The sequence below is a fragment of the Jaculus jaculus genome, chromosome 11 (assembly GCF_020740685.1).
Source record: "Jaculus jaculus isolate mJacJac1 chromosome 11, mJacJac1.mat.Y.cur, whole genome shotgun sequence".
NCBI lineage: Eukaryota > Metazoa > Chordata > Mammalia > Rodentia > Dipodidae > Jaculus > Jaculus jaculus.
In genome coordinates this window covers 35,421,077-35,436,088 of record NC_059112.1, presented here as the reverse complement: position 1 = coordinate 35,436,088, position 15,012 = coordinate 35,421,077, and the positions used below count along the sequence as shown (strand labels likewise).

The following is a 15,012-nucleotide window of genomic DNA, read 5'->3' as shown; positions in this document are numbered from 1 at the left end:
ACTTCTGCAACACTGGAACTAGAGACTCATTAAAGACTGTGATAGATAGTATCAGGATTTGTTCCCTTGTTACTGGGTAAAGGAATCATTAACAGATCATTTCTGCCTGTGAGTCTTATGTCACCTGTTCAGACTTCCAATCATCATCTCAAAATTCACCCTGTGAATATAATCTTTTTTTTCTTATGAAATTTCATTTTTCCTAACATTTCTCCTTGTTGGATTCTCATTATTTTCTATGACTTAACATGAGTTGTCTTCCCTATAAGCTGGACTTTTCGAAGTGAAGTCTTTTAGGGGGCCAATCTTTACTGATATTTTCAAGTTTATTTCCTTCCACTAGCCTACACATTTCTTATGATGCATTGAACCAGCTAAATATCTGGGCTGTGAAGTCTTTCAGCATGTTAGGCCCATCCAGACTTTTTTTTTTTTATTCTATTTGATTAATACAGTGCCAAAAGGTAAAGATCCCTACTTATATCAGAATATATTCCTTTTACATGTAACGATTTGTGGTGGTTTGATTCAGTTGTTTCCCATAAACTTAGGTGTTCTGAATGCTAGGTACCCAACTGATGGAGGTTTGGGAATTAAAGCATCCTGGAGGTAGTATATTGTTGGGGGTAGGCTTATAGGTGTTATAGCCAGTTTCCCATGCCAGTGTTTGATATACTCTCTTGTTGCTATGGTCTACCTTTAAATAATCAACCTCAAGTGCCTACAAGAAGCAGATCACAGTAATCACAGTCAAAGAAGGCAGAAAAAACTTCAAAGTCCATGAAATCACCAAACCAGGGATCAAATCAAAGCTCACAGTCATTATCCTAAATATTAATTACCTTACTTCACCATAAAGAGGCACAAGCTAACAGGGTGGTTCAGAAAATTAGACCCCTCAATCTGTGGTCTTCAAGAAACCCATTTCACTACCAAAGACAGACACCACCTCAGGGTGAAAGGGTGGAAAATTATATTCCAAGCAAATGTAAATAAGAAACAAGTAGGTGTAGCTATACTAATATTGGATAAAAGAGACTTCAAACCAAAAGTAATCAAAAAAGACAAATAAGGCCACTTCCTGCTTATCAAGGGAAGGATCCATCAAGAGGATATCACAATCATAAATCTCTATGCACCAAATACAGGGGCACCACAATTCATAAAACAAAACCTAATTGACAATAAAACACAAATAGCCACCAACACCATCATAGTTGGGGACTTCAATACTCCATTATAACAACAGATAGATCATCCAAACATAAAGTCAAGAGGGGAGTGAGAGAGCAGAACAAAACCATAGAACAGTTAGATCTAAGACATCCATAAAATATTCCACCCAAATCCACAGACTACACTTTCTTCTCGGCAGCCCACAGATCCTTCTATAAAATAGATCATATACTGGGTCACAAAGGCTGCCTCCACATATGTAGGAAATCCAATATAATTTCCTGCATGATAGCAGATCACAATGCTGTATTGCTAGAAATTAACAACAAAAGATGCACCAAGAATCCCATAGGCTTCTAGAAACTGAACAGCTCACTTTTACACAATAAATGAGTAGTGGACAAAATAAAAAATGGAATTGCAAAATCTCTAGAAATGAATGACAATAAGAACACATCATATCAAAACTTATGGGACACAATGAAGGCAATCCTCAGAGGAAAATTCACAGCACTAAATGCCTTCATAATAAAGACAGAGAGATGCCAAATCACTAACTTAACTATCCACCAAATCACTAACTTAACCATCCACCTAAAGGCACTGGAAGAGCAAAAAGAATCTAACCCAAGATGCTACAGATGGAAAGAAATAATTAAGATCAGAGCAGAAATTAATGAATTGGAAACTAAGAAAACAATTAAGAAAATTTATGAAACAAAGAGCTGGTTCTTTGAAAGAAAAAAAAAACAAGATTGAAAAACCCCTGGCCAATTTAATCAAGCAAAAAAAAAAAAAAAAAAAAGAGAGAGAGATGCTTCAAATTAACAAAGTTAGAAATGAAAAAGGAGAGATCACAACAGACAGAAGTGTGATTGGGAGAATCATCAGGATTTATTTCAAAAAACTCGACTCCACAAAACTGGATAATATGAAGGTAAAGGATGAATTCCCTGACACATTCCACATACTAAAGTTAAACTCAGAGCAGATTAATCTCTGAAATAAACCTATCACACCCATCAAGATTAAAAACGTAATCTCAAATCTTCCCAAAAAGAAGAGGATCACATGGATTCTCAACTGAATTCTATCAAGCCTTCATGGAAGAATTGAAAACACACTTTCTCAAACTGTGCCACACAATCAGAGAACAGGGAGAGCTCCCCAAGTCCTTCTATGAAGCTATTATCACCATAATTCCAAAACCAGGCAGAAATGCCACAAGAAAAGAAAACTACAGGCCTATTTCCTTGATGAACTTAAATGCAAAGATCTTGAACAAAATCCTTGTAAACTGAATCCAACAACACATCAAAAGCATTATCCACCTTGATCAAGAAGGCTTAATCCAAGGCACATAGGGGTGATTCAAAAAATAGAAATATGATAATGTAACACACCACATAAATAAGCTTAAATGCAAAAACACATGATAATTTCAATAGATGCAGAAAAGACCTTTGACAAAATTCAACATCATTTCATGGTAAAAACACTGGAGATAATTGGCATGGACAGTTTATATCTCAACATAATAAAGGCTATGTACAAAGCTCCTAAAGCCCAAATAATATTGGAAAGAGACTGAAGAAATTCCCATTGAGATCAGGAATAAGACAAGGGTGTCCACTCTCAGATCTGCTCTTCAATATTGTAATGGAAGTCCTAACTGAAGCAATGATGCAGGATAACAAATTAAAAGGGACATAAATTGGAAAGAAAGAAGTTAAATTAGCTCTATTCATAGATGACATGTTTCTACACATAAAGAGACCCATGACCCTCCATCTCAAAACTCTTAAAGGTGATGAACTTCTTCAGCAAAGTAGCAGGATTCAAAATCAATGTACAAATATTAATAGCCTTTCTATATGCAAATGATGAAGATACAGGGAAAGAAATAAGCTTAGAGAAACAATATTAACATTGTTTGTATATAGTAGGTTTCCCTAAGACATGGGGAACTTCCTTAGTTTTCCTAAGCATAAAATCACAATGAACAAATCATCCAGCAAAACCAGCATGAACAAGACAGGGGTCATTTTACAATTACAGGGTTTTAGGTGTGGTGGTGCATGATTTTAAGACCAGCACTTGGGAGGCCAGGTAAGATCACTCTGAACTTCAGGCCAGCCTGGGACTACAGAGTGAGTTCCAAGTCATCCTGAGCTATAGTGAGATCCCTACTTCAAAAAAGTAAATAAATTAAAATTACCCTAGCCTTTAATTTTTTAAAGAGAAAAATCACATTAAGAATATCTTTAGCTACATGGTTTGCGTGTGTGTGTGTGTGTGTGTGTGTGTGTGTGTGTGTGTGTGTATGTTTCTAATGATATGACTGGCCAAACATAACATTAAGCAAATAAAATATAAGATCTAAAAGTTTTTATTTTCTTTTATATTCTATTATTATTGATTGGTTCAGCTGAGTAGCTTTGCTTATTGATAGCCAAAACATCATGAACTTTATATAAATCATATTACAATATTCTGATATCTGGAAAAGTCTGATATTGACAAAAAGTAAAGTTCACATATTTAAGACACATGAGGCCACAGAGAGTAAACTATGAACAAAAGATCTGCTAACAGAATTCAAAATAATCAAGAAATCTATATTCTGTAGTAACATTTCTGGCATAAATATGAAGACATGAAAACTTTACAATTTTTAAAGTTCATCAGAATCAGGGATAATTTATATAATATTGATATACATATAGTTTTTAAGAGGAGAGTTAGCGCTTTATTTATTATTCTATTATTATTGTTGGTTTTCTGAAGTAGGGTCTCACTCGGGCCCAAGCTGACCTGGAAATAACTATGAGTCTTGAATTCATGGCAATCCTCCTACCTCTGCCTCCCTAGTGCTGGGATTAAAGGCATGTGCCACCATGCCCCGGCTTAGATTTAGCACTTTTAAAAGCTAAATAAGATGCCCACCCTATCTATAAGTCTGTTTCTGAAGTTAGGTCAGCTATATTTAACATGCCCAAAGAATAAAGGAACTGACTTAAAGTGCTATGATTTAATGAAAAAGGAGAGCAAGTCTCATGGAAAAGAGAGTAAAAGGACATTCCAGGGTGGGTCCAGTGGCTGCCTTCCTAAAGTGGTACTATAGAGAGCAGCCCCAAGTCAGCTTCTCAGGCTCTTTTTATAAGGGCAAATTCACAGAAATTAAAGGGTAGGGATTTTCAGAGGCAAACAAACAATGACAATAAGAACACATCATATCAAAACTTATGGGACACAATGAAGGCAATCCTCAGAGGAAAATTCACAGCACTAAATGCCTTCATAATAAAGACAGAGAGATGCCAAATCACTAACTTAAGTAGACCAGCCATTACAGTTAAACTACTTTCCAGAACATTATGAATACACAATCCTGGGAACAGTAACCAGGAAACAGTTTGTGGGCCCAGCTCAGACATAGAAACTTAGAGAAACAGAAATTTAACTTAATCATTGTATCAAAATGGCTCTTGCTGGTAAAATGGAGTCAGGGTGGCTCTTCATTACCTTCTTACCTTTAATATCTATATTATGCTATTTCCTTTCTTGAATAATAACTGTAAATTGGTAAAAATAATATTTTTGTTGTTGTTGGGTACAAATCTAATGCCATATTTCCACTGCCTATCTTCATGACTGTGAACTCAGCTCACCTTAGTTCATGGTATACTACAATGGTAGAGTAGATTTCTTATAACAAATATATTCAGAAGGAAGGCAAAAATATGATGACAATCCTGCAGCTACATATGAGAAAATATATTCCATGGCTAAGGTCTAGTAAAGTTACTACAGTTGAAAAACAAATAGAGAAATGTAATTCAGGGTATGGAATTAATGGTCCATAAATTCCCTGGCAAAATGAAGGACTATAGGCAAGATGTTTGCCCTCATTTAGAAAAATAAGAAGAAAAAGTGCCCTTATTTAAAGAAATAAGAGATACAGTTCTAGCAGTCAGGTATTTGGGTGGCAAAACTCATGCTCAAGTTGTACCAATTTTAGTTTTAATTTTAAAGTTTAAAATTACAAAATAAACATATCCTTTCATATTTAATAAAGAGTGAACCATAAAAATAAATTTCTGATAAAATATACTTTGATAAATTCCATAATTATAATCATAAATAATATGTATCTACTAAAATAAATAACATTTTTTTCTAGTCATAATGGTATCATTTCCATGGTTGTTTAATTTTATATCACAATAAAAGAAAATATTCATCAGTCTATTCAAATTTTATATATTTAAATGCCCATTTTTTTATTCATTGTAATGCAAAGCTATTTTTCTAAGCAACTGTTTTTATGCTTGACTGAAGAGCCATTTCAATTAAATGACAATGCTTAACCATTATTTGTTAAAGTGCTTCAAGTATTCAAATTGATGAAATTCTATTTAAGCCATAAAGTGGATGGTGGTAACACATAACTACAAGGGCTATTATGATATAAACTGATGTAAATAAACGAACACATGGGAAGAGCTCTGAACATGTTTAAGCCTTAATATGCATCATTTCCTGGCCATTGCTGCACCATTATTGCTGCTATTGTTTACCTAAATGCTGCTATTAATAGGATAATCGTGACTGGTACATAAGAAATGAAGCTACTAGGTACTCAAGGTATTATGGAGCAAACTGTCAACAGTTTAATTATATTTTAGTGATTTATTAATCTTCACAATTCAACATGTAATTTTTTTTAAGAAGAAGCTTATGTGTTTGCTGGCAAATATGTCACTTTCTTCACTCCCTTATGTAGTCCTAAGTAAATGTGAAAAATTTAGTATTTCTCACCCACCAGACTTTGAAAAATCTAGAAACCCAAGACAAATATTTGAAATAAAGAATGCTTCATTTGGAAGATGTGAGCCAATCAACAAAGCCTGAACTGAGAAGCAAAAACAAAACTGAAATGCTAAGTATTGGAATACAGAGGTCTATAGAGTCAGGCACTTGATTTCATAACTAGTAGTAGGTTATGATTATGTTTAGAATTGTAGTTTGTCACAATCTAAGTCATGCTTTTATGAGAAATCAATAGATGTTTATTTACTGCAGTAGATGTCAGTTAATAGGCTACATTTATTAAAAATTCATGAACTGGTCTTCCAGGGGAAAACACCAAATGGTGAATGACGCAGGTGGACCCAGGATGGGCTTGCGAGGCCGGGCGGCTTCGTGGAGCTTTCTCAGCGGTCTCTGGGGCACCAGTCTCTCCATTGTGCTTGTCCGGAGAGGCTACTGGGGGAACAAGACTGGCAAACCCCACACAGTCCCCTGTAAAGTGACAGGCAGCTGTGGTTCTGTGCTGGTGCACCTTATCCCTGCCCCCAGAGGCACTGGCATTGTCTCTGCCCCCGTGCCCAAGAAGCTGCTGCTGCTCGCTGCTATTGATGACTGCTACACTTCAGCCAAGGGCTGCACTGCCACCCTGGGCAACTTTGCTAAGGCCACTTTTAACACCTTCTCTAAGACCTATATCTGACCCCTGACCTCTGGAAAGAGACTGTGTTCACCAAGTCTCCCTACCAGGAATTCACTGACCATCTTGTGAAAACCCACACCAGCGTCTCAGATCAGAACACCCAGGCTCCAGCTGTGGCTACCACATAGAGATTTTATACAGAAAAAAATAAAAGTGGATTAAGCTTGATTAAAAAAAAAAAATCATGAACTGGGCTGGAGAGATGGCTTAGCAGTTAAGCGCTTATCTATGAAGCCTAATGACCCAGGTTCGAGGCTCAATTCCCCAGGACCCAGTTAGCCAGATGCACGAGGGGACACAGGTGTCTGGAGTTCATTTGCAGTGGCTGGAGGCCCTGGCACACCCATTCTCTCTCTCTCTCTCTCTCTCTCATTCTGAATGTCTGTCTGTCTGTCTCTCTCTCTCTCTCTGCCTGTTTCTCTGTCTGTCACCCTCAAATAAATAAATAAAAATGAACAAAATTTTTTTAAAAAATACATGAACTAAGCCAGACGTGATGGTGCATGCCTTTAATCCAAGCACTTGGGAGACAGAGGTAAGAGGATCACCATGAGTTCTAGGCCATCCTGAGATTACACAGTGAATTGAATTCCAAATCAGGCTGGGCTACAGTGAGACCCTATCTCAAAAAAAAAACCAAAAAAAAAAAAAAAAAAAAAACAGCAACACAAAAACAAAACAAATTGAGCTAATGGTCTTAAACAGTAAGACTAGAAGGACACTTTGAGTTACAATAGAGAGAATAAATGTAACTAGAAATGATACAGTTTGAAAATAAAATATCTTCCAAATTCTCTGTATTTTAAGTAGCTGACAACCAGGTGGCACTTTTGGAAGGTAATGGAGCCTTAGCAGATGGAACCTAGCAGGGTTTCCTTAGGCCATTACAGGCATGCCTTTCTTGGTCAAAACCTGAGTGTTTGTTCCACTACCTGCTCCCTGATATGGTCACTTGATCTACTCACCAGGACCCTTAAGCAGTCTTTCACTTGTAATGAAAATTTCAAGAATGTGAGTCCAAAAACATTCCTTCACTCTACATAATTTAATGTATTAGGTAATTTGGTATGTATTGAAAACTCTGACAAACAGACTGCTATAGTCATAATCATTGGATAATGGCAAGGAATTATTCTTCATAGAAAAGATTAAATGATTCATAGAATTCCCCATCAATTTTACATATAAAATATTTCTGCAATCCAGTTCAAATCCAATACTGTTCATTACATTATTTAGTAAATATTTCTACTACATTCCCAACTGTATATGATTGATTTATTTTAAAAAAATCATATTTTCAGGTTAGGATATTAATTGAATATCAGAGACCTTGTTGAATAAGCCAAGATAGTTTAAAAGTTAACAACTTATTGCTAGAGCAAAACATCTGAGTAGAAGTAGTTTATTGGGGAAAGAGTTTATTCCAGGTTTTCACTTTCAAAGAGAACTTTCATCAGGGTGTGGGAACCATGGCATGAGCAGGAGTCTGCTCACATCCCTGGTTAGAAGTAAAGAACTGAGCTTCTGAGGTTTGCTTGGCTATAAAAGTCAAGTTCAGCATTCAGTGACAACAGCTCCTCTAGGCTGACTCTACTTCCCATTTTCTACTAGCTGGGGATTGAATATGAGGCTCACTCACAAACACTTGAGGCTATGGGAACACTTTGCATGCAAACTGTCACAGATTTTGAGGTACTGAATGAGCACAAACATTTTTTTTATTCATAAAGAAAAAAGTATCTAATATTTTGATACATATTATTTAGTATTCTATTTATTATTCTTTGCTGATGAACTTTAATTTAGCATTTATGTACATCGAGGCCACCTATGCTCATAGAAACCTAAGCCAAGAGAGGATGCATAGATCATTGATTGAAATTTTTGCGGTTATCCTCACATTGCTCACACATACCACAAGACCAAAACAAGCTTGTGGGAGAAAATGGTTTAATTGGCTTATAGGCTTGAGGGGAAACTTCATGATGACAGGAAAAAACATGGCATGAGCAGAGTCTCTACATCACCTCCTGGCCAACAACAGGTGGATGATAGCAGCAGGAAAGTGTGCCAAACACTGGCAAGGGGGAAACTGGCTCTAACACCTGTAAGTCCACTCCAAGACACGCCTCCTCCAAGAAGTGCCAATTCCTAAATTGTCATCAGCTGGGGGTCAAGCATTCAGAGCATATACATTTATGAGGGACATCTAAGTCAAACCACAAGAGAAATGGTTCAGTATGAACCTAAAAATACTGGTTATTTTTTTGTCATTCTTTGCTCTGCTACTTTAAACAACTTATTACCTATATGAAAGTCTCAATATATTTCATTATTTATTTAAGATAGAGAGAAGTGTGGGGAGAATGGGTGTACCAGGGCCTCCATCAGCTGCAAACAATATGCAGGCACATGCACCACCTTGTGCATCTGGCTTATATGGATCCTGGGGAATCATCAAACCTGGATTGTTTGGCTTTGCAGGCAACCATCTTAACCACTAAGACAGATCTCCAGCCCATAAAATAGTTTTGAAGATATTATAGATGCCAGTCCTTACTCTCTGATTTAGGAACACAAAGAAATGGAAACGAAATAGCTCATGCCAACTAATGTCTGAACCTTCTTCATTGAAACAGGAAAATGGTTTTTCATATCTATACCCGCTTTACCAGAAATAAGGAAATACAGCCATTTGAACTACCTAGGAATACAACTCATGTGGGAGGATTTATTTAAAGTAACCAAATATTGTAACCATATACAATAATGTAATAGCTCTGACCTTAAGTATTATACTAGTTATGATATATCCCACAATAAATGTAATTTTAATAAAATAAAGTTAGTGGCTACAGTATCTCTATATGTGTACATTCTTTGTATAAGGTGGCTAGGTCTTAAGTTACCTTTACAAATATTGTTCATAGCATATTATGCAGCTGGTTCTATATAAATTAAAAAAAAGTAATTAGCAAATTGTATGCCTAACCTAAAATTCAATAAGATCTTGCGAATGACATGAGGAATGAGCTCAAAATGGAGAGTAAGATTGTTGAACTGGAAGGATGGATAAATGGTGATAACCATCTTTTGGTGGAACTACATGATTTTCAGTTCCATTTTTTCTGCCATGTGAAGGGAATCAATGTAAAACAGAGGAAAATAATAACGACACCGGTGGTTTTCAGAAATGAGTAATGGGGGAATGGTTTGGTGGGTAAGAGCCACAAGAATGAGTATTCAGCATTCAGATAAAAATGTCAGATGTCTCCCTGAATGTCTGTAACCCCAGCACTGGGAGCAGGGGTGGAGGTAGGAGGAGCCACAAGGCTCTCTCATCAACTAAAATAGTGTGTGCTTCACATCAGTGAGAGAGCCTTAAGTGAAAATCTTAGCTCAGGGAAGTAAGATAGAAGAGCGATCGTGGATGCTCAGCATCCTCTTCTCATACCTGCACATACGTGAATAGGGTATATACATCTGCACACTCACAAAGAACCAGAGAGAGAGAGAGAGAGAGAGAGAGAGAGAGAGAGAGAGAGAGAGGGAGAGAGAGAGGTATCATAGGGAAAATGTCTGCCTAGCTTTGAATACTAAGTTGTAGTTTTCATGTTAGTTTTGTATAGACATGTATTTGCTATCGCTGGGTCAGAGACAAAGACTCTGTCAATAAAATAATATTGGACTACATTTTCTAGAAAAGAACAAAGTTTTAATTAATAATTAGTTATAGAATCACATTATATGTGGAAGCTCTGGGAACAAAGAGCAGTGATCTTTGATGATGGCAAGAGTTGTCTTGGAAAATTAGGGAAATTTTTGTGAGAAATTTATAATTGATAGCAGCTTGGTGTTCTGATTTTATTCCATGTAATGATGGAAACATTAGTATTGTTTTTTTTTAAATTTAATTTATTAGTTTTCTTTACAGTAAATACAGGCAGTTTGGTACCATTGTTTAGGCTCATCTGTGATCTACCCCCTCCCATTGGACCCTCCTTGTTGATGTAAATGGGTCGTGCATTGTGGAGTTAGCCCCCAGTTATTGGTATGATAAATGTCTCTGCAAATCATGACCCAACATGTGACTCTGACATTCTTTCTGCCCCCTTTCCGCAAAATTTCCCTGAGCCACGTTGGGTTCATTTTTGGTCTGCTTCAGTGATGAGGTGTTGGGGGCCTCTGAGGCTCTGGCTCTCTGATTTGGTAGAAGTTGATTTTTCTCTGTGTTGGTCTCCTTCCCCTTTGTGCTGGTATCCGGTTCACAGGGAAACATCACCCTTGCTTGTTTTGCCAATTGTCCTTAGTTTCAGTTGGGCCCCTTTTGAGGTATGTTGGGGCAGCTCTCTCATTAGGATCTGCATCTACCTGAAAAAGATAAGCAGATTCTCCAACGGAGAGTAAGTTAGCACCTGGAAAATTGAGATAACACTTACTTTTTGATAGACAGTTTGATAGGTGTAGGCCCTCTTATACCCCATGATTGATGATAGCTTGATATTGTAGAGTGGGCTTGTGTTTGGGTATGGTTCTGACTTGTTTCCCAGCTCCAGCTATGGGTCTAGTACCACTGAGTGGATCAGTTAGCCAAATCAAGAGCAGTTGGTTCCTCACCATGGCTGTGTGCCACTATTGCACTTGTGTGGGCATCACATCAGGTTATTTGTTGCTAATTAGTTTATACAATGAATTGCTTGGACAGATCTTGGTCATTTCCCCCAGTCGCCTATGTAGAACCTTCTGGCACTAGACATGCTGACTGTCTGGGGACTGACTCTCTCCTGGCTTCCAGCCATGTCATTCCATTTTACGTGTCAAGTGCGTATGGAGTCTTCAGCAATAGGGTCTTACCACTGGCCTTTGGTGGGTCATCAAGTACTCTGACAGAAGTCTGTCATTAGTTTGGGAAACCTTGTAGGTTTCTCTGATGAAAAGCTCATTGTGGATGGTAGGACCAAGCTGGAAGTGGGGGTTACAGGTCAGTGTCCACTAAGAAATTGAGGAAAAAGATAACTAATATACAAGAGTTAGAGAGGAGAGAGATAGAGGGGAGAGGGGGAAAGGGAGGGAGGGAGGGAAGATGTAGAAAATTTAGGTTGGTCTTGATCCTACCCTCTCCAGTGTCTTGTGGTTCAGGTGCTTCCTGTAAGGGTCTAGTGAAGGTTCAGCCATTTGGTCTGTCTTTTAGGAAGTAGAATTTTATGGTACCATTGCCGTTTGGGTCCAGATTACTGTTTTCCACCCTTTGATGCCCTCCCTGCCCTCCCATCCATCCTATTGTCTAGTCCATGAGGTGCTTGCTGGGTATTTAAGGTATCTTGGGTAGATACAGGTTAGGTGTTGTCACTGTCTTTTCCCAGATTCTCAAGTAGAAATTGGAATTCTGATGTTTCTATTTTATTTCTAAACCTCACAGACATTTTTTCCCTCATAATACTCTCTCTCTTTCCCAATCTATAATATTTGGCTTAAGGAAGACTAACTTCTCTTTTTTTGTGATCCAAACAAATGACTCTCTCTATCATCTATGACTCTCTCCAAAATACTTTAGGAGTAGGAACCTGCTTTTATCACATTCCTCTGTGTTCCCATTCTGTTGTAGTTGAACAGTGGCTCTATAGTCACACTCTGAACTCATAGCAGCTGAGGTTGTCTGCACAGCAATGAGCCCATGAGGTCTCAACCCTCTTGAATGTGATATTGGCAGTTCCTGGCTGCTAAGGAAGTAGGAGTCATGTTCTTTAGTGGTATAGACAGTGGCAAATTGCCCATGAAATAGTTAATAAGTCTCCATCTGTGCTTATACAAAATTCTAATGAAACTCAGTTGGTCAAAGGGAAATAAAATTTAAAAAAGGAAAGGACATTAAAATAAGGGGAATAAGGAATAATTGGGAAGAGGAAGAGGAAATTTAAGAGGGAAATGATGTAAGTATGAACAGTTCTGTACACACACACACACACACACACACACACACACACACACGAATGCTTGCAACATATTCATGTGTGTGTTCAAATGAAAATAAAATAAATTTAAGAACATAATTGAAATTTTTGTTGAAGCTTTTGATTTTTATTATTTAAATGCCAAGATTTACTGACAAGTTTTTGTTAAAATAATAATATATATTACTTCCAATGCAAAGATTAGGGTCTGTCCTCTACTGTGGAAACTCATGAAACTAAAACCAAGAAATTGACATTATTAAAATGTAAAGTTTTAATATTAAAGACGTAGTGGAGCTAGAGAGATGGCTGAGAGGTTGAGGTACTTGCCTGTGAAGCCTAAGGACTCTGGTTCAATTCCCCAGTACCCATAAAGGCCTGATGTACAAGATGGTGCACACTTGTGGAGTTCACTTGCAGTGGTTATAGGCCCTAATGTGCCATTCTTTTTTTTCCTCATTTTTTCTGTATCTCTCACTCTGCCTCTTTCTCTTTCTCTGTTTCTTTCAAGTAAATAAAACTATTTTATTTTAACATGAGACACAGAAATGTGTCTGTTAACAGAAGATTGTAATTAGGCAAAAAAATCCAAAGGAAACAAAATAAAGAATAAACTTCAGGTGATGTTCATCTCAATCCTCTGTCATGATATTGTAGAGGCTAATATAGCACATTTCAGATATTGTGTACTGTGTATAAAATATGTGTGTACATGGGCTGGAAAGATGGCTTAGCAGTTCAGTTCTTGCCTGTGAAGTCTAAGGACCCTGGTTCAAGGCTCGAGTCCCCAGGACCAATGTTAGCCAGATGCACAAGGGGGTGTACAGATCTGGATTTCGTTTGCAGTGGCTAAGGCCCTAGCGTCCCCATTCTCTCTCTCTCTCTCTATCTCTATCTCTCTCTCTCTCTCTCTGTCACTCTCAAATAAATAAACAAATAAAAGAAAAAAAAAAGATGTATGCATGCTCAAATATGAACAATAAGCAAGAAATGCCTATGACAGGAGAGGAGGTAGAGTTGAGGGACTATAAAATGTTTACAAATATTAAATCAAATGTGTCTAAGCTACAAAGGACTTTTACTTTCAGAGAACTGGTAAACATTATAGCCAGAAGATATCCAGTGAAGAAATAGTGGTTCCATGATAGACCTAAGATGACAAAAATCAATCAATCAATCAATCATAGGGACATGTGATGTACTGAAATACCTAGGTTTAGTTCTAAAGACAATGGAAATTCCTTAAAAGATGTGCAAAAGTTAAAAATGTTAGAATCCGTGTACTGAAATCAAGCAACCATGATATCTATGAAGCTATGATGTTTGAATAATAGTCACATGGACTGCCATCTTCATTAATCTACACTTTTAGAAGGACATTTTCATCTTTGCTTTAATTTATATTCTTGATTATACCTTTATAAAAATATTTATTTTGAGCTATAAAATATATTTGGTGGCATTAAAATGATAAAGAACAATGTTATCAAAGAAGTAAATGGAAAAGAGAATTTCCCATGTCAGTAGCTTTCTTTCAGTGTTTTTATTGACAATATTATTTCTGAATGCTTCTACAGTAAGAAATAAAGTAATGACATTAGGTATTTATGGAAAAGCTAAATGCATATTAATGTTTGTAATACTGTGTTCCAGAATACAGAAGAGATAGAAATCTGAGCCTCATAATATACACTGAGTGTATGTGTACACCTTCACTAGATTTCTGTCTTCATAGAATGCCTATTCTGTCTATTACCCCTGTGACTTGATTTTACTTGTATGTATTACCTTTACTCAAACAGAATCTCTCATTTCATTTGCCTGCTGTGTGTTTGTATGTCTGCATTTCCTCAATTCTTAGAAGCTTAGAAGGGAAACTGTTGGGATGATATATGACAGATAGAAATGTGTTTGGAAATACTGATATGGCATTATGTAAAAATGACATGTCAGAATAATCTTAAAAGAGACAACAAAACTTATACTTTATACCATGAGCAGCAAAACTAGGTCCTAATTCACAGGAATTGAGGTACAGTTTACTCTTTTATTGAGATTATTTCAGATAACTTCTACATGAAGCTGGATTAATTTTGATGATCAGAAAATACCCTAACATATTTAAAGAGCTTACTGCCCACTGACATTAAAAAATGACAAACTCCAGTGAATTGTCCATTGGGAAAACATTTAAAGTTTGGATACTACACATTAAATTATGGCATGAAGGATTCAAATAATACATTAATTGAACTAATATGTGGCCCTCCACCAGGCAGAAGTAATAAAGGAAAAGTTAAAAATACTAACATAAACATTAGAATTTAGGTTTAGCATGAAAGTATACAACTTTGTTAACTATTTAAAAAA

The 15,012-nt window shown here is 36.7% G+C and overlaps 1 pseudogene; it reads left to right on the top strand.

Moving 5' to 3' along the window:
- Positions 1-6,355: 6,355 nt before the first annotated feature.
- Positions 6,356-6,819, top strand: LOC123464409 (annotated as a pseudogene).
- Positions 6,820-15,012: the final 8,193 nt, after the last annotated feature.